This window comes from Ailuropoda melanoleuca, chromosome 14 (genome assembly GCF_002007445.2).
Source record: "Ailuropoda melanoleuca isolate Jingjing chromosome 14, ASM200744v2, whole genome shotgun sequence".
Taxonomy (NCBI): Eukaryota; Metazoa; Chordata; class Mammalia; order Carnivora; family Ursidae; genus Ailuropoda; species Ailuropoda melanoleuca.
The window spans coordinates 92,282,739-92,301,408 of record NC_048231.1 but is presented as its reverse complement, the minus strand read 5'-3'; the positions used below and the strand labels follow the sequence as shown (position 1 = coordinate 92,301,408).

The window sequence follows — 18,670 nt, the reverse complement described above, 5'->3', positions numbered from 1 at the left end:
TCCTCTCCCACTCCCCCTGCTTGTGTTCCCTCTCTTGCTGGCTGTCTCTCTCTCTGTCAAATAAATAAATAAGATCTTAAAAAAAAAAAAAAAGAAATGGAGATTTTCTGTAAAAGAAATTCCCTGGCCATACCACATAGCAATTGCATCTCAGTTTTTGTGTGTAGGGTACTGGAGACCATTTCCTTTCGGCAGGGGACTTAACCCCCCACCCCCCCACCTCCCAGCCAGGGCAGCATTTCCCTGACACAGACTTGGCTCCTAAATCTTAGTGGATCCACAGCTAACAGAGAGAGGAAGTAAGGAAAACTCCCAGCCCCTATCCAGACTCCTCTTCCATGTTCTTCCCTGGACTGGTCAAGACTCCAGGATCTCCACTGGCTAACAGGGGTGTGCTGGACATTCTCCAGTCATCCCTCCAGATCAATCTCCTGTCTTCCCAGACCTTCTTGGGCTGCATCCCCCTGCCTCCCTTGCCTTCAGGCTTCAGGTTGGGTTTGACTACTGGCAGATGTTAGGACCTCCCCTTTCCCACATCCTTGCTCCCTGCCTGCCTGAGTCCCATTACCCTTTCTTTCTATTAGCTCCTGCTGGGCAGGCCCACTTTCCAGGTTCTAGAACTTCAAGCTTTTGTCAATTGTGGTGACAGCTCCCTTCTCTTGCCTTTCAGTTCCTGGGGTTGGTAGGGGTCTTCTGTTGCTAATGCCTGGTGGCCTTGAGAGGACCCTCACTCCTACCCAGACCGATTACAGGCCCTTCCTAAGCTCTCTTCAAGTACTCCTCAGGGAGATGTAGCTGTGTCCAGCTTAGGTCAAGCACAGACTGGATCGCTGCGTATTAAAATGGGAAGCATATGAGTGTTGCTTGCTATATTCTCTTACTGACTTCCAGTTTAATTAGAGGAAAGTGATAGCAGAGGAAGGGTAGTAATTTATTTTTATTTTTACTTTTCACTATATCTGACATATACACTTCTTTTAGGGAATCACTCAAACATGGTATAATTATTAATGGCCAGAAAAATTATGGAAGCCTGATTATCTCTTGAAAAATATTGGGAAACTTAGAAAGCTTTGGTGTGGTGGGACAGAGAGAGAGAGAGGACAGGGTCAGTAAGAACCTGTTTTCCCTGCGCCACCCCCCGCCCCCCGCACAGCTTTAGCTGGCTGGTGTGCTAGACGCGCAGATGCAGTTTATCATTGCAGCATCTGGTATGTGATGGGCACAGTCCTAGATGCTGGGGATACAGCACCGAATAAGACACACATGGAGCTCATGTTCTGGGGACTCAGGAGGTGACGCCAAGCAAAGTAGAATAGGTAAGTGGCATACAGTGTTAGAAGATGATGTGTCTAGGGAAAGATAACCAAGGAAAGAGGAGAGGGGATGCTGGGAGGTGCTGCAATTTGTAAAAATGGCCATTAAGAAAGGCCTTCTTAAGAAGGTGGTGTTTGAGCACAGACTTGAAGGAGGTGAGGAGGGAAGACAGCAATATCTGATAGAACTAATTATGGGCCAGGGGAAGAATGAGCCTGGAGCAGAGGGAGCAGGGGGTGAGCCAAGGGAGGCCCTGGGGTGTGATGGCACACACATGGGTCACTGTGAGAACTTCGGTCCTACTTCTTACGGCATGTGTAGCTATCAGGCTTTCAGGGAGGGGTCCCTTGTTCTGACTTGTCCTAACATCACTCTGGATGCAGTACCGAGAATAGACTGTAGAGGGCAGAGGAGGGGGCAGGGGGCCAGACCACCATATTGCCAGTACTCCTGGTGAGAGGGGTGGTGGCCAGGATCAGGGTGGGGGAGGGGAGGAGGGAAAAGAGCGAAGCTGATCGGGGGAGGTGGGATATGAGGTATGTGACAGAGAGGAAAGCGGTTGATGCCGAGGGTTTTGGTCTGTGCTGCTGGAAGGATAGAGTTTCCTTCCAGTAACTGGGATGGGAAGGACTGAGGGAAGAGCAGGTTTTGGGGTGTGTTGGACCTGTTAACTTTGAGAAGTACATTCTGGACATGTTAACTTTGAGAAGTTTATGAGAACTCCCAGTGGTGATCTCAGATGTGTGATTCTTGTCTGTTTGAATGGTAATTTTAAGTTTCAAATGATATTACCCGCAGTGATTGGCTTTCTCTGAGGTGTGTTTTAAGAAAAAGATGTTTATACCGTGGCCGTAGTCTATTTTTCATGGATGCAAAGCCGTCTTCACATAGTTAACAGATTCAGGGACAGTTGTGGGAATTTATTCTGAGCCAAGAGACTTTGGGCACTGTTTTACCAGCTCCTACTATAACTGCACCAAACCTTTTTTTGAGCAGAGCTGCGCGCAATGACATGATGCAAGGAGGGTCTCAAGTCAGCCACGGAAGCAGACCTCACGGAAAATAGCACATTTCGCAAAGCTCGTATTTGCTTGTGTTTGCTGCCCTTTTAGAGATGTTTTTGCTCTTGAATGTTATTCTGCTACCTCTTTCTTGTGCTTTTCTCTCCACCTCTTTCTTTGTATTTATTTTCAAAAGATCTGTTTTCTTGTCATCAATGTCACATTTGCTTCCAAAGTGAAGTCAGACCACAAGTAAGGGAAAGAATACCCGTGTTTATCTAGCAGCTATTATGTGCTGGTTACTGGGCTGGATACCTTCCCAAGTACCCATTTAATCCTAAAAACAATATTATGAGATCAGTGTAATTGTTCTTGCATAACAGGTGAGGAAACTGAAACTTAGTGAGGTTAAATGATTGGCCTAAGGCCATATAGCTAATTAATGATGGGTTGAGATTCTAATTAGCGACTTTCCAAGGTCCAGGGCCTCAGCTCTGCCCAAGCAAAGTTCTCTCTTCAGGCAGTTTAGTGCTTCTAGATGTTAGTGCATTGCTTTGTCTGGCCTTCTTATGGATGAAGAAGTACTAATATTTCTGTGCCTGCTGCCCCTTTCCTAAATGCTTCTGCAGGGTTACCGCAGTGAGCTCGGAGTTGGTAGGGGGCAGCAAGTCCTCAGGGCTTATATTTGAGCAACCGCGAAGAAAGGAATTCCGGGGGAGAGGAGTGTGAAGAAGAGGTGGGGGAAGAAGACTCCTGGCAGCAGACTCAGCAAGAACCAAGGCTGAAGCAGGGCTGAGACCCGGTAGAGGAGATTGCCCAGGTGCACTGGGGAGGGAAGAGAAGACGGCCTAGGGTAGATGGAAGCAGTCTACTCTGTAGTGCTAAATGGTGGTTGTGCCTTTGACTCTCTATTTCATGATGCCATAGCTGCTCTTTAAGATAGTTTTTTGGGGGCCGCCTGGGGGGCTCAGTCACTGAAGTGTCTTGATTCTTGTTCTCAGCTCAAGTCTTGATCTCAGGGTTGTGAGTTCAAGCCCTGTGTTGGGCTTCATGCTGGGCATGGAGCCTACTTTAAAAAAAAAAAAGATAGTTTTTTGGGAATTTTTTAAAGGTTAGGAAAAAGACAGGAGGAAGCGCAAGCAAGGTTGGATGAGTGGTTTGGGCTGCATTTTGAGCGGGCTTATTCTCAGGCTCCCCACGTGCTAATGCCATTCCTGGGAGGACAGTTTCAACTGGGAGGAATGTCAGCTGGGCTGTCTCTGCTTTGGGCAGCTGGTGTCTCAGAGTGGGGAGTGTGAGTGCTTTACAGGTACTCCCGTAAATCTGACAGCGTCTGGAAGTATGTATGTACTTACCTGTGTAAGATGAAAGGATAGAAAGACTCTGCTGTAGGGCGCCTGGGTGGCTCAGTCAGTTAAGGGTCTGCCTTTGGCTCAGATCATGATCCCAGGGTCCTGGGATCGAGTTCCGAATCGGTCTCCCTGCTCAGCAAGGAATCTGCTTCTCCCTCTGTGTCTCTCCCTCCCCTCTGCTCGTGCTCTCTCTCTTGCTCTCTCTCTCAAATAAATAAATAAAATTAAAAAAAAAATAAAAGAAAAACTCTGTTGTCAGTGGAGAAACATTTTTGACCATAAACTTCACACATAGCACCTACCTGGATGGAAGTGCTATTTTCTAGCACAAAGCTCTGGGAGGCCTTGGTGGGCATGTGCTGTGTGCCCAGCTGCCATGGGCCAGCCTGCGGGCTNTGGGGGCTTGGCCAGAGGTCTGGCATTCCAAGCTACCTTCATTGTCTAGGTTTTATCTGAGATCCCCAGCGTTTCCCTTCTTGTACAGCACACGCAAAAACTGTCACCTCTACAAGTGACTAGGAAAGTCATTTTCACCCAGCCTTCCTACTATTAGAAAAATCTTCCCAGTGTCATCAACATTTTTCTGCCCTTGGATCCACTTATGGCCCCCAGGAGAAACAGAGGGAATAAAATGAATGAAGTAGCCTCTTTGTTACTTGCCCTCCATAAATTGTTCATCACTAGGGCGAGCAGGTGAATAAATGCCTTTTTTGCAAGGCCACCGTGAATAGCTAAGGGCCATCACAGCCTTTAAAAACTAAGGTAAAATGTATTTTGCTCATTCCCTTAAGAAATCAAGTTTCACTGCATCTGATTGCCCTCCTTGGAGACACAAGTTTTAAGCACGTATGACCTACAGACTCAAGTTAGTATTACTTTTATTCCCTCATAATCTCTAGAGTTATTGTGGAGACACAAGATGAATAAGCTGTTGGACAATCTGTGCTAGTGATTTACAAAGAGAATCCGACCTCCAGGTTAAAAAATGCTGCTGTGATTGCCCTATAGTCCCAGACATGTTTCTCAAACACAAACAACAGCAGCAAACACCCAAGAAACACCAGAGCCCCCGTGGCTTTATTCCGCCAGATCCAGGTGATGAACGTCCTTGGCCATAGCAAGAGGTGGGCAGCACAATATTGTGTTTATGATGTCTGGTGTTCTGTTACTCGCAGTTGTTTTCGGATTAGTTGCGTGAGATCTTATAAAAGGCGTTTGTTCATGAATTTGAGTTGGACTTTCACACGAAAGGATAAGCATCGTCTGTGCTTTGTCGAGTTTTTACACTTCATGCTGTTTAGACACCTGCATGCTCTAAGTTTAAACACTGGCTGGCAATCCTGGAGAAGTTAATATCGAATTTGGTGAGGCTTAACTTGGGAAACCAGCGAAAATGGCTAGAAACACACTGTGAACCTAAGTCATTTCTAGCAAGAGCTGGCTTTTCTGTCAGGGTGTGCATGCACTGAAAAGAAAAACGTCTTCTCAGTCCCTCAGAAATGGCTCCATTCCCACACAGGTCATTCTAATACCCTTCCTCCAGAGCAAGGTCGGCAGGCACCTGGCCAGGTGTGAACTTCAGAATTCAGGACTCGTGGGAGGAAAACCCATCCAAACCCCTTCCATTCTGTGGAGCTGGCTGGTTGTGGGTGCTGGGGCTTGCCAGAAACAGGAAACAGGAAGCAACTGGGGGCAGCTCACCCAGGAAGGCGCTCAATGGTCAAGCATCTGCCTTTTGGCCACAAAGGACGGGCCAGGCCAGAGAAGAGCCTTGTGTGGGTCCTGATTTTTGTGAAAACAAGTCTCTGTGGAAACAAAGCCCTTGTGACTGTTGGCCTGAGTCTGACAGCTGCCAGCCTTGTTAAAATGACACGAAGGAATGTGTTCTGCTTTATGTCTGGTGTGTGGTCAGCTGTCAATTAATAGAACTGCGCTGTGAGTTAGAAAAGCAGGCCACAGAGGGTCTTTCAGGAAATGTTTATAATGTGGAGCNTTACAAAGATCTCACTTCTCTATGCCCAGAAAAGTCAGACCAACTCATACTTATTTATTTATCTGTTCTTAGATAAAGAATATAAGATTTGTAGCACAGCACAGCTGTGGGATATGACATTTTGTAACTATTATTAATGGATAAGGGACTGTTTCATGGATATTGGTTCCTTGAGCCTTAATAGCTGGTGTCATATCACATTGTGGTTCTGGAGATATTTATTACATTCCTTTCCCATTTGGGAAAATGAAGGCTCTGAGGTCCAAAATTATAGGCCTTTGTAGTAACTTTTTATGGGTCTCCACTAGAAATCACTGCTAGTTAGCCTGACAACGTTATTAAACATCTATCATGTATGGGACCCTGTAGAAACTTCCAAAAGGCAGAAGATGGACTGTACAATGGGCTGGGGCTGACTTCTGATTGCCTTTCCCATGAATGGCTATTTCAAGGGCTCTGTGAATCTTTCTCACCCCAGATTAAGCTCCTACAGTAGGTAGTAGGAACCAGAAGATTTATATGTCCTCTCTAGGTTACCTGGATGGACACATTTCTGGGGATGGAAGCTGAGCAGAACAGTAGAGGAAGTAAAAACCCTGGTGCTTTTAGAAAAAAACTGTGATGTCAGAGTAGAGAAAGGGAGGAAGCTCCAAAATGCAGGACTAGCTGAGGAGCCCAGACTTGGGGACCAAAATATCACCCCCACAAACCTAAAAATGTACATATCACTTTGTTACACCACCTAAAACTTTTTTTTTTAATCCATTAGAAATTAACATAGGGAGAGATGGACTGTCACCATGAAGAATGTAAATATTTTTTTTTTTTTGGTGCTGTTTTTTAGTGGGAAAATTCTCCTGTGGGACAGACAGATTCCTGGGGTTCTGGGAGCTGAGATGGATTGTGCACAGGGCAGGGCTAGCTTTTGGGCTGCCTGGAACCCACAGATACTGAAAATCCACCTGGGAAGCCAAGAAGTTAGAAGTGAACACACAGAGTAGTATGACAAGGAGAAAGACCAAGGATGACATAATCAGATAAAACTAGAAGCTCCCAAACCAGAGCATGAAGCTTTAGAAGAGGAGGGGGAGCTATGAGTGACAGGATAGGATCCCCATTTTGTAAGCATAGCTCCTTGGGTTGTGGATTATAAAGAAAAGACAGACCAGTCCAAGTTGCAGGATCCTAGGCAATTTAACTGATGTTGAGGCTTGTCTGCTATGTGGGAGCAAGATGTTGGACATCTCCAGTGGAGCTCAGCTCCTAGCTGTGTCCACTGATAGGTCCTGAGAGCATGATTGATGGCCACGAGCATACCTATGGTTTCTAAGACCCACCCTCCCTCCCTCCCTCCCTCCCTTCCTAACTTCCTTCCTTCCTTCCTTCCTTCCTTCCTTCCTTCCTCCCTCTCCATCCTTCCTTCCTCTCCATCCTTCCATCCTTCCATCCATCCATCCTTTTTTTAATTTTCAAGTAATCTCTACACCCAACGCGGGACTCAAACTCACAACCCCAAGATCAAGAGTTGCATGCTCTATTGACCAAGCCAGCCAGCCAGGTACCCCACTAAGATCTTGATTTCTAAATGCCATTCTGCAAGTGAAAGGAATGGGCTCCTGGGAGAAGTGGCTGATTCTGGGCCTGGGGCAGGGGAAGTATCAGATGAGCCTGAAACATCTTTTTGTGTCACAAAGTAAGGAAGTGCTTAAAGAATGACAGAGACATAGGAACTAGCCTGGAGGAGGCCCTGATAGCCAAACCTAGGGCACTTACAGCATCAAAATAAATATAGCAGTAATGGGTCTTAACTCATTGAATAATATAAAATCAGTGAGCCCACACTAGTATGAATAAAATAAATAAGGAAAAAAAGGACATTCTACCTTCAACAGAATATCAGCTAATTAATGTAGGAGAAAGGGTAGAAGTAACAGTCACCACCTGGCAACCATCATGTTATAGTTAATTCAGGCAAGAAATTTTGAAGCATGCTAAGTGGATGGGTGAAAGTTTCATAAGGTATAAGACTTATATAGCGTCAACATACTTCTCTACAAAATACTTGTCAAACACAAAGGGGAGGGGATTAAAGAGTAACTTCACAGTGGAGAATTGTGGGAGACACAAGTATCAATATGACATAACCACCTGCTAGAATTACTTCTGTAGTCTCTCTCCTTTCCCCACCAAATACAATGTATAAACTGAATCTGTTCATGAGAAGACAACAGACAAACTCAAACTGAGTGGTACTCTACAAAGCAACTCCTGATAATCTTCAAACTGTCAAGTTTATTAAAGTCAAGAGAAGACTGAGGAACTGTTCCAGATTGAAGAAGAATAAAGAATCAGGACATGTAAATACAACATGTGACCCTGGATTCTATCCCTTTGCATCATTAGGACATTTGGTGAAATTTTCTGATTTTAATGATTGTACTGCCGTTATGTAGGAAATACTTCGAGCACAGAACAGTAATGGGACCTCTGGTCTGCAGCTTACTCTCAAATGTTTTGGGGAAGGGGAAGCTGTTTGGTTTTGTGCAACAAGGTGGGGTCCTGTGAGTAGTCATTATGTTTAGTGAAGCTGCGGGAGATGATGGTAAAGGTCAGCTGCCACTGCTGATGGGTGAGGAAGGTTGTGAATAAATCAGCAGCCTGTGTTGGTGTTAGCAGAGAAGCAGGTACCAGTAGGGACAAGAAGGACAAAGGAACAGATGGAAGGTATAGGCGATTTAGAATAAAGGAGCATCAATGTACAAAGGGCAGAAGTCGCCCAGGAGGGAGTAGGTGGGAGGCAAGGAGGTGAATCATGAGAAAATGATAGGTGAGACTTTGATCTGGATGGGGCGGGGAAAGCAAGGACCTTGAATGGGGCTTTGGACAGCAGACGTGCATCAATCCATGTGCCGTCCTTTGCTGGAACCTCCAGTGCCAACTTAGTAAATGGTGGCATTTCCGTCTTTTTCCAGCCGTGAGTGGTCGTGCTATCCGAGGATGCTCTGTGATTATTTGTAGAGCTTTGGGGCCAAGTTGGGTGGGAGGGGTGACAGGAGAGGTGGTTTGCCAGGGACTAAAGAAGGATGACAACAGTTTATTCTAGAAAGAAAGGTTGGTTTAAGCTCACATTGACGTACATTTCATTTGATCTTGGTTCTCTGAGATTCATTTCTGCTAATACTAATGAAAATCAGGCTGGCTTCAAGTACAGGCTGAGATGTGAGGATTTAAGTATTACTCCTCTGCCTTTGGTTATAGAGCTGAACTTTGGAGTCCTTCTGTGATTGCTTCTCTGGTCCCTTGAACATGCCAAGTGAATGAAAAGTTAGGAGTCTGAAATTGAACATATAGGATGGTTCATGTTTCATATTAATTTAATTCACCAAAGATATGAATGACTTGCATGTGCTTAAATGCTGTGGTTTACAAAGATAAAGAACACGTATTTCCTGCTCTAGAGCAACCAGACTGGGGGGAGAATTGTGAGTGAACAAGTAGTTATAATGCGACACAGGGAGGGGTTTCATAGGGGCTGATAAAGAGCTGAGGAATTGGGGAGGAGGGCGCCTCCAACTTTGTAAGGGTTGTGAAGGAAAGTCTTCAAGTCAGGAGGAACAGTGTGTGTATTTCTTCAAAGAAAGGCCCAGAGGCAGGGAACCAGGAGTTGGAGGGTGTCCTGGAACCTAGGGGAGGGGGTGGGGGTGGGAGACGGACCCTGTGTGATCGGTGGGGGTGGGATCGAAGGACCTTGTATGCCATTCTTGCGAAGTCTGAAGGAAAGCGTGCATTTGGGTGCTATAAGCCAGGAGCTCTGCTCGACACTTGGCCTAGCAAAATAGAAAATTAATCAAGAGAAGCACAAGGGGCGCCTGGCTGGCTCAGGTGGTGGAGCAGGGGTTGTGGGTTCGAGTCCCGCGTTGGGTGTAGAGATTACTTAAAAACAAAATCTTAAAAAACAGAAAAGAAAAGCACAAAGTCAGTGTATCCGTTTGCTTGGGCTGCTTTCACAGGTAGCGTGGACTGGGTGGCTTACGCAACCGAAATTTATTTTCTCACCCTTCGGGGGCCTAGAAGTCTCTGATCCAGGTGTCAGCAGGGTTGGTTTCTTCTGAGGCCCGTCTCCTTGGCTGGTAGATGGCCACCTTCTCCCTGTGTCTTCATGTGGTCTTCGGAATTCCCGGACGTGCACTAATTTAACCTCCTAATAAAGACATAGCTACATTGAATTAGGGCTGCCCTGATTACCTCATTTTAACTTAATCACCTCTTTAGAGGCCCTGTCTCTAAATACAGTCACATTTTGAGGTCCTGGGGTTAGGACCTCAATGTATGCATTATGGAGTGGGGTGGGGGGAGCACAGTTCAGCCCGTAACAGAAAGTTTTATTTTTGTAGGGACTCACACACTTTTGAGGGGTGATTGGCAGCTTTTCAAGAAGTGTAAGAGGCTTGCTTTGGCTGTATTTAGCTTTCTCTCACCTATAATGTTAGAAATAGAAGGAATAATGAAACAGGTGGAATGGAGATGAATTTTACACTTCACCACGTTCACAGGCATCATGACACTTCACTCCCAGAATACTTCTCACATATATCTCCTGAGAACAAGGATATTCTCCTTCAGAATCACATCATCACCCCCAAAAAATTCACCATTAATTCAATAATAGCATCTAATATACAGTCCATATTTAAAAACGTCCTTTATCACTGTGGAGATCCCTCCACACACACCCAGTTGTGGATCCCAACATGGTTCACGCATCTTCCTAGGCTCCTATAATCTAGAACAGTCTCCTTGCTTTTGATTTCGTTTCCACGACATTGCCAGTTTTGAGGAGCTCATAAAAGTCCTCCATGTCCTGTTCCTTGTGATTAAATTCAAGGTGAACCCTTCGGCATGGCACCTCACAGGCAAGTTGCGTTCTTCCGTGCCCCACTGCAGGCGACATCAGTCTGTGTGCCATTACTGGGAGGTGCTGAGTTAGATCTGGGGTTAAGGTGATGCCTGCCAGATCTCTCCATTGTAGAGATGACTTTTGTCTTCACCATTTAAGAAGTAATCTGTGAGCTGATCTTTGAGGCGAGTAAATATGCTGTGCTGCCTTCCAGCGACCTTTCACCCAGTGATTTTGGCATTTATGAATGATCTTCTCCTGGATCAGTCACTGCTCTGGAGATGGCAAAATGGTGGTTTAAAAAATATAATTTGTTGTTTTTCATAAATAAGCTGGGATTTGTCATTAAAAAAGAACTCCCTCTCTCTTCCTCTCGTTCTTCTCTTTCTGCATGTTTCCTCCTCTGATTATGATGGTTATGTTGTCCATCTGAGCTCAGTTCTGTTGTTTCTGTTTACATATTTAATTTTAGGGTTTGATTTTGTTCGTCCTTTTTTATTTAATTTGTTTTTTAAATATGTAAAATGTATACATGACTCAAAAGTCACAGCTGTACAGAAGATATACTGAGACCTCACCCCCATGCCCTTCCTCTCTGTTCCCACCCACCCCCTTATTTGTGACCATTGTGACATTAATTTGTTTGTTCTTTATTTTCATAAAAATAAGCAAATATATCTTCTTACTCCCCTTCTTCCTTCCACCTTGCTTCCCTTCCCCCCCCCCCCAGTATAACCAGGCTGTCATTACAAAGCGTTTCATGGCATCTTCCTCATTCTTTTGTATGACCACATTCCTTACTACTCCACTGAGAAGGTAGAAATCAATTAGCTTCTGTGAATGGGAATTTAAATTTCTTTTTTCCCCAGCATCTGACTGTTGCAAGTAATGGTGAAATGAATTACCTTGTGAATGCTTTATTTTGTATGAATGGTGGTGTATTTTCAGAGTGAATACTTAGAAGTGGAATTACTAGGTCGATAGGTAAATCACATATAGGTTTATTAGATAACGACACCTCCCCCTCCTGCTGTTATATTCTCCCAGGAACGGTGTGGGAGAGTGCCTGTTGTGGGGTAGACGTTAGAGCCCACTCCCAGGCACTGACTTATTCAGTCTTGAGTGGACATTATGAGGCATGGATTCAAATTATTTTGTAGAAGTACTAGTTTAACATCTGAGTTTGTTTTCCTACACAGTAGTTCCTTCCTTTAACTTACCATTCTAGGAAGAGGTAAATGAAAGCATACTGCTCACGTATGAATCTTACCATGTTCATAATTCCTGAATTGCCTACGATACTGGTGACCATATGTCCTTAATTTTTAAAAAATGGCCTGATTTCAATTAGTTTTCACTCAGTCTACAAGCATTTATTCAGCACCCACTGGATGGCAGTCATTAAGGAAAGAAGAGAAGACAGGCCAGATCCCTGTCCTCGGTTATTCATTCTGGCCAGGGGAGATGCTGGTAAACAGGAGTCCATTGAACCCCTCAGTTGGTCAAACTCAGGTTGTGTCTAGGTTCCTGCCCTGATGGAACTCTTTCCAATGGGGGAGACACAGGTAAACAGAGTATGAGAACGTGAGTATTAGCATCTTATCCAGCTAGAAGGGTAAGAGATGCTTTCTTAGCGTTTCTTAGAGTTGATGCATGCTGGGCTGAATGTTTCCGGGCATGCTAAGCTAAGAGAATGATGTGTGTGTAGGAGCTTAGAGGCTCTAAGAAAAGCACGCTGCTTCTGCGGAAGTGCAAGTGACCCAGTGGCTGGAGGGTGCATTTCAAGCTTGGGCATGACAAGTATTTGAATAAGTAACCAAGGGCCACATCATTTGCTCCAGTGCCTGGGGAGAGTAGGTGCTCAATAATTCACTAGATAGCTGATTACATGAATGACGACTTGCTGATTTGTGGAATAAAGCAGGTCTGCATTAGCGTTTTGCACCCATAATAAAAGAAGTTGGTAGTGCCAGTGTATTTGATATTTTATCTTGTGGATTAACTTTTTTTAATGCAAATGGCAATCGGGTTATTAAAGCAGCCGTAATTGGATTGATGGACAGAAAGAAAAATCTCTTCAAATGGTCGTTATGATGTTTCTGTCTCTTCATCTGCTTATTATAATCCCGCCTCAGGGATAGATGGCATTTAAAAAATGCATAGTCCCTTTGACCTTGAGAGCTCTAGAATGTTTCCCATCAGCTAAAAAAAAAACAAAACAAACCGATGAGACTAACAGACGCCCCTCATGTTCAGTGATGTTAGCCTAGAATCACTTCCTCAGGAAATTGTGTTTGTGTGTGAGTCTGTGGTTCTGTGGTCTCATTGATATTCCATTGATGGGAAGACGAGGGATTGCGACAGAGGGAAGGACGATGGGAATGGAACTGGATCTTGGCTGCAGAGTGTGAGGGTAGGGGAGTGGGGCTAGGTCTGTGCTGTGAATCATCTTAGATTGGGTATTTCTTTGAGGCTTTGCTACCTCTTCCCTCCGTTCAATGTAGGTTAAATTCGACCTTGTTTTATTTTAAGTTTCTCGGTTACTTGAGAGCATTAGAGAATTATTTTCTGAAATAGACTGGCTGTCTCAATAAACCAATATAAGCTGATTCCCATGACCTGCATCAGCTAATGGTTTGTGAGACATCTATTTTCATTTAAATCTGTATTTGTTGTTTTACTGCTATTGCTACATCTCTGTGTTTTAAATTCAAAAGTAGAATTGGGTTAATATAAAAAAATATTAACTTATTGCTTTTAGGTATATTTTGTGACTGTTCTGAGAAAGGTAAGTTATGAGAAATTCTTTCACAAACGATATGAAAGCTGAAACTCAATAAATTAATTGGAAGATTAAACAGGCTTAATTTGCAGTGTTTTTTTTTGCTTCAAGGGTACTTGGTGAGAGTAGGGGGCGAGCATGATGTCCGAAATTGCTTAATTTTTTTTCTTCTTGAAACTTAAATACTTTGTGTGTGGTCTTGGATATAAAAATTTGGATAATCCATATCCTCACATTTCAGCTTGGGGCTCCTCGTGAAGTTGAATATTCATATTATCGAGATAATACGACAGTGAGAGGAAGACATGCTCTTTTATCTGGGTGTTATTTAATAAACGAGCGCCCACTGTATACCATCTACTGGACTTGGCAAGCTTTATTAATCTGTAAAGATGTGTCTGAAGAGGAGGGGGGAGCTCCAGCTGAATAAGCAATAAAGAGAGAGATTGTGAATCTGAGCATATCCTCGCATTGAGTTGGTAACCACAGCCAGGGTTTAGAGAAAGGAATTTACATGGCAAAAGATAGCCTGGAGCCTGGTGACAGTCATTATTTGACAATGTGATGTCCTAATAAACAGCTCTAGCCTGGCACCTTGGAACCTCTTACAAATATTTTGCTCTGTGCCTTTTTAGAGATGAGAAGAATTTGAACACTGCTAAGGTTTAATCTCTGGGAACTTAAACATTTGTGGCTCATAGTCTCTTCTCCTCCCCTGTTTTTTCTAGAGGACCCAGTAATGAAAATGTGCGGGGTTTTTTGTTGTCTAATAATTGACTTGGTGAAATGTAACATCATATAAATAAAATGATGTGGTAATGTTAGTTTCCCAGTGGTTATCTAAATTTCACATAGAAGTCAGGACTTGAGCAGTTAGAAAACTTCAAGATTCAGAGTGTATTGGCCATCTCTCTAACCCTCAGACCTGGTGCTGCATTTCATTAAGCAGCCCTCCTTAGAAATCTAACCTCCATCCAGTTGTCTGAACTAGAAACCTGGGGATCCTTCCCTCCCCTGTTGTGTTACCAAACGATCTGTCACAGTCACTAACTCAGGAAACGCATGCGTGAGCCTTGGTGTTGCCGTGGCCAACTGCTCCATCCCGGGGAACCCAAGGGGGCTGGACAAATCGGAAGCGTAGCTTCTGGCAGGGTTGGCCAACGCTGCTGCCAAACAAACTTGGATAAACTTGTTGCAAGAGAAGCCAATAACTCAAGAGATGAGAGTCGGAAAAGAGATAGGGAGAAATTTATTTTGGGTGCCAGAAGTGGGGGGTAGTGGCATGCTTGAGCCTTTACAAGTGACCTCTATTGCCCGCAAGATGGACGCTAGAGTTTTATTTATTTTTTTGAAAGATTTTTATTTATTTATTTGAGAGAGAGTGAGTGAGAGCATGAGTAGGGGGAGGAGCAGAGGGAGAAGCAGATTCCCCGCTGAGCAGTGGAGCCTGATGTGTGGCTCGGTCCCAGGACCCTGGGATCATGACCTGAGCCCAAGGCAGACGCTTAACCGACTGAGCCACCCAGGCGCCCGACACTAGAGTTTTATGGGAAAGGCTCAGGAGGGTATGTGCAAGAGCAGGCGGGGAGCTCGTGATCACAGGTGGGCGTTGGTATGTGTTCCAGCACATGATTACGGGCCGGAAAGGGGGTGTGTGGGGTGTGGTCTTCTAGGCATGACCTTGCTATCTGCACTTTTCTGGCCTGGCAGTTAGAATGTTCCAGTCGCTGCAAAACAGTTTGGTCAATCCCTCAAGAAAGTGCAATAAAAAATAAGCACAATGGGTTTCAGTTAGAGCATGAGTTAAGCAGGCTTGTGTATGGCTGGTTTTAACTGCTGGGGTCTGTAGTTGAGCAGGAGGGCTCCCTGACACTCCTTCTGCTCTCTAATTCTAACCAGCCTCAAGTTCTCTTCATTTGCTCTTCTCCCTTCCCGTCATTCCCACTGCCTGTGTTCCAGCAGTGACCCTCCCCTGAACCAGTCCCAATTCAGCCCTCAAGGAGCTTTAACAAATAATGCACAATGGAATATTACTCAGCCATAAAAAGGAATGGAATTCTAATATGGATGAACCTGGAAGACATGCTTAGTGAACTGGGCCGACACAAAAGGACAAATATATGATTCCACTTATATGAGGCACCTAGAATAGGCAAATTCCTTGAGAAACAAAAGCAGAATAGAGGTTACCAGGGGCTGTGGGGAGTGACTGTTACTCAGGAGTACCGAGTGTCAGGCAGGAAGAATTCCTCTGCCCTTCAAGATCCTTCTGGCTGGACTGAGAATCAAATTGGTAAGAAACAGATGAGCCGGAGAGAATCAAATGTAGTTTCATGCATATGGGGAATCCACACAGACATGAAATCCCAAAGACAGTGAGGCACCATGGGGCTTATATGAGCTAAGGAGAAGGGTAGGGTCTGTAGGCACAAAAGGGAGAAAGACATTAGTGGGGTTGTGAGAGGAGATGTTTGGAAAACAAAGGTGGTCCTGTTATGCAGATAAATTTCTTAGGTAAAGAAATCTCTTCCTGGTACAGGCAGACAGTTGAGGGTGAGGTAAAGCGGTTTCCCTGAATATGCTGGGTTTCGATTGTTTTTAACTCAAAATAATCTTCATATCAGAGTGGCCCTACAAGAGTTTCTGTTTGGGATGATGAGAAAGTTTCTGGACACAGTGATGATGCTTACCGACACTATGAGTGCACTTCATGCCACTGAACTGTGTACTTTAAAATGCTTAAAAAGAAAAAGAAAAAAGATCATGCAGTCATGATTGTGATATTCCTACCCAGTGAAGTCTTCACCAGCCCTGTCACTCACAGGATAAAATCCAAACCCTGAGAAATAGGAAGGGCTGGGGGCTGGGCCTTTCTCAGTGCCCCTCACTGAGGATTTGAGAGGAGGAGGGAAGGGTCCTGCTGGGCCTTGCTTTCTTTCCTTCCCCCTTCCTCTCTTCCCTGCTTCCTCTTTCTTTCCTTTCCTTCCTCTTTCTCTTCTTCCTCTCCTCCCTCCCTTTCTCACTGACTTATTTGCCCTCCTTGGGGGCATGTTTTGCCCCCTGCTCCTACTGCCACCTAGTGACCTGACCTTTCCCAGCCAGTGGGGACAGCTGCTGTGTACACTGGAATGGGAATACAAAGGAAAAGGAAGTCCCATTTTGGCTTTGGGGCCTTCCTCCAGTCTTGCTTTAGAACCCTGGAGCCAAGGCTGTACTTTAACCCCTGCCTGTTCCTTTTTCTGTCTTTCCATTAGGCTCAGAGCATGCAGGGAGGGACTGGGCTTAATTGATGATTAGCTCATGATGGTCAGACCCCACCTCTTCCCTGTCCATCAGGCTCGAAGCAGGCCTTCCCTTTCCTTCCTCATCAGGTAGTGATAATACCGGGAAGAGCCGTCTGGGTGTCAGGCACTATTCTAAGAGTTTTACACGTGTTACAACGCATTTTAATCCGCATTTTAAGCCTATGAGGTAGGTGCTGTTACTACCACCTTTTCCAGAATATGCGAGTCCTGCTGGAGGCCACAGGTTCTGATCTCTGCCCCTAGCCACTGGTCCTGCCTCATCTGGGGCTCTGTGCCTTTGCTTATGCGGTGTCTCATCCTTGAAGTTCAAATGCCACCTTTTCCTGAAAAATCTTGCCGGCCTTCCCCAGGCAGACACGGGTGCTGCTGTTTCCATTGCTGTCTGCCATCCTGCATTAAGCCCAGACCACATCACATGGTTATCCTTGCAGGGAGGGGCCCATCTTTTTCTTTTTGGATCCCCCAAACCCAGAATAGTGCCTTGTACTCAGTACAGATTTAAATGAATGCATTCAGAGTACTATTCGTTACTCTGGTTTTCTCTGGGAAATACGAATGTGAAGTTGGTTCAACACCTTATTCCCCGGAACATGGTTCTAGGTCGTCTGAAAGGACACTCAGAATATGGCCACTTCCCCTAAACCTATACCTACAGATAAGCTACAGATTCAAAATTAGAATGGAGCTGGGGGCGGGGAGGGAGGATGGACTGGATGAGGCGCAAAGAGACCTTGTGGGGTGATGGAAATAGCTTGATCGGTATAGTGGTTACACAGCTGTGTATATTTGTCAAAACTCATTGAACTGTATGTTTGAAATATGTGCATTTTATTGTTGTCAAATATGACTTCAGAGTTGCCTTAAAAATAAATATAAGAAAGCAAAGGAGAAGTCTTTTGGAATTCTTGTGAGGTTAGGAAAGATGGATTAATGGTTGATAGCATTTGGTTGTACTACCATTGGATATCCAGTTTGGAGGGGTGTGCTTTTTAAATTCTGATCTTGCCTAAGTGGAAAGTCAGGTCTCGTTGTGTTACTGCAGCTGGATGTCAGAAAAAGCAGAAGTGTGACAAGCAGACTGACAGCGGACTCCCCATGCCCCCCGCCCCCATGGCGCTTCTTGGGTCTGGTTTAGTACCGGTGCCTTGAGGGAGCCTTTGCAACTTCAGTTTGAGACTTCACTTACGCCATGAATCATCGAAATTGACACTAGGTAGGTAGACTGCAGCAATAAACACTCTCTGCTCAAAGAAAATAATCTTATGAATGGCTTCCAAATAGATTTATTTAAGGAGCTATCTATAAAACCCACCAAGTTTTTAATGCGCTGTTCTTTTTAAATGTTTAATTTAGAATGTTTTCCGGGTAATCTGAAGAAATCTTAAGAAATTTATATTTTTTAAATGTGTAAAAAGTAGGTGAGTCTTAATATTTAGATTTCTTTTTTTTTTTTTAATTGAGCCAAGGGGTGCCTGAGTGGCTCAGTCGGTTAAGCGTCTGACTCTTGGTTGCAGCTCAGGTCATGATCTCAGGGTTGTGAGATCGAGCCCCATGTCAGGCTCCGTGCTCAGCTCAGAGTCTGCTTGAGATTCTCTCTTCTTCTCCCTCTGCCCACCCCCTCCCCTGTTCTCACTCTCTAAAATAAATAAATAAATCTTAAAAAAATAAAATAAAATTGAGCTAAGACTTTCCTGTCCTGCACCTCCTTCTAGCCTTAGGGAGCCTCAGATTAATGGAGTTCTCATCATCATACATGTTCTGTGGCACTTTGAAGGAATTCTCCTGTGTTTGGGAAATGTACCCAACGTCCCTTCTTGATAAAGGTGAAGCACCTTGACTGAGATTAACCTGGCCGGATCTAAATTGGGTCAGCAACCTCTTGGCTTGCCGTAACTGTGGAGATGAACACAGGATTGTATCCAAAGTTCCGGCAGTCAGGTGGCATTACCGTTGTATCTCTGTGAAGTTCCATCAAATTAGGAGTTGTCTTTAATCTGCAGTGGTCATGATAAATTCTAGAGTT

The 18,670-nt window shown here is 44.6% G+C and overlaps 1 protein-coding gene across 4 annotated transcripts in view; it reads left to right on the top strand.

The window, feature by feature from the left end:
• Positions 1-18,670, top strand: part of RNF152 (ring finger protein 152) — an 80,929-nt gene that overhangs the window by 44,825 nt on the left and 17,434 nt on the right. For 3 of the 4 annotated variants that reach the window (XM_034642673.1, XM_034642674.1, XM_034642671.1), the window contains exon 1: positions 17,703-17,860. The exons of the other annotated variant lie outside the window; for it this stretch is intronic. The gene's annotated coding sequence lies outside the window, so the exon portion shown is untranslated. Of the gene's footprint in view, positions 1-17,702; positions 17,861-18,670 lie in introns of those variants that run through there. 4 annotated transcript variants of the gene reach the window in all.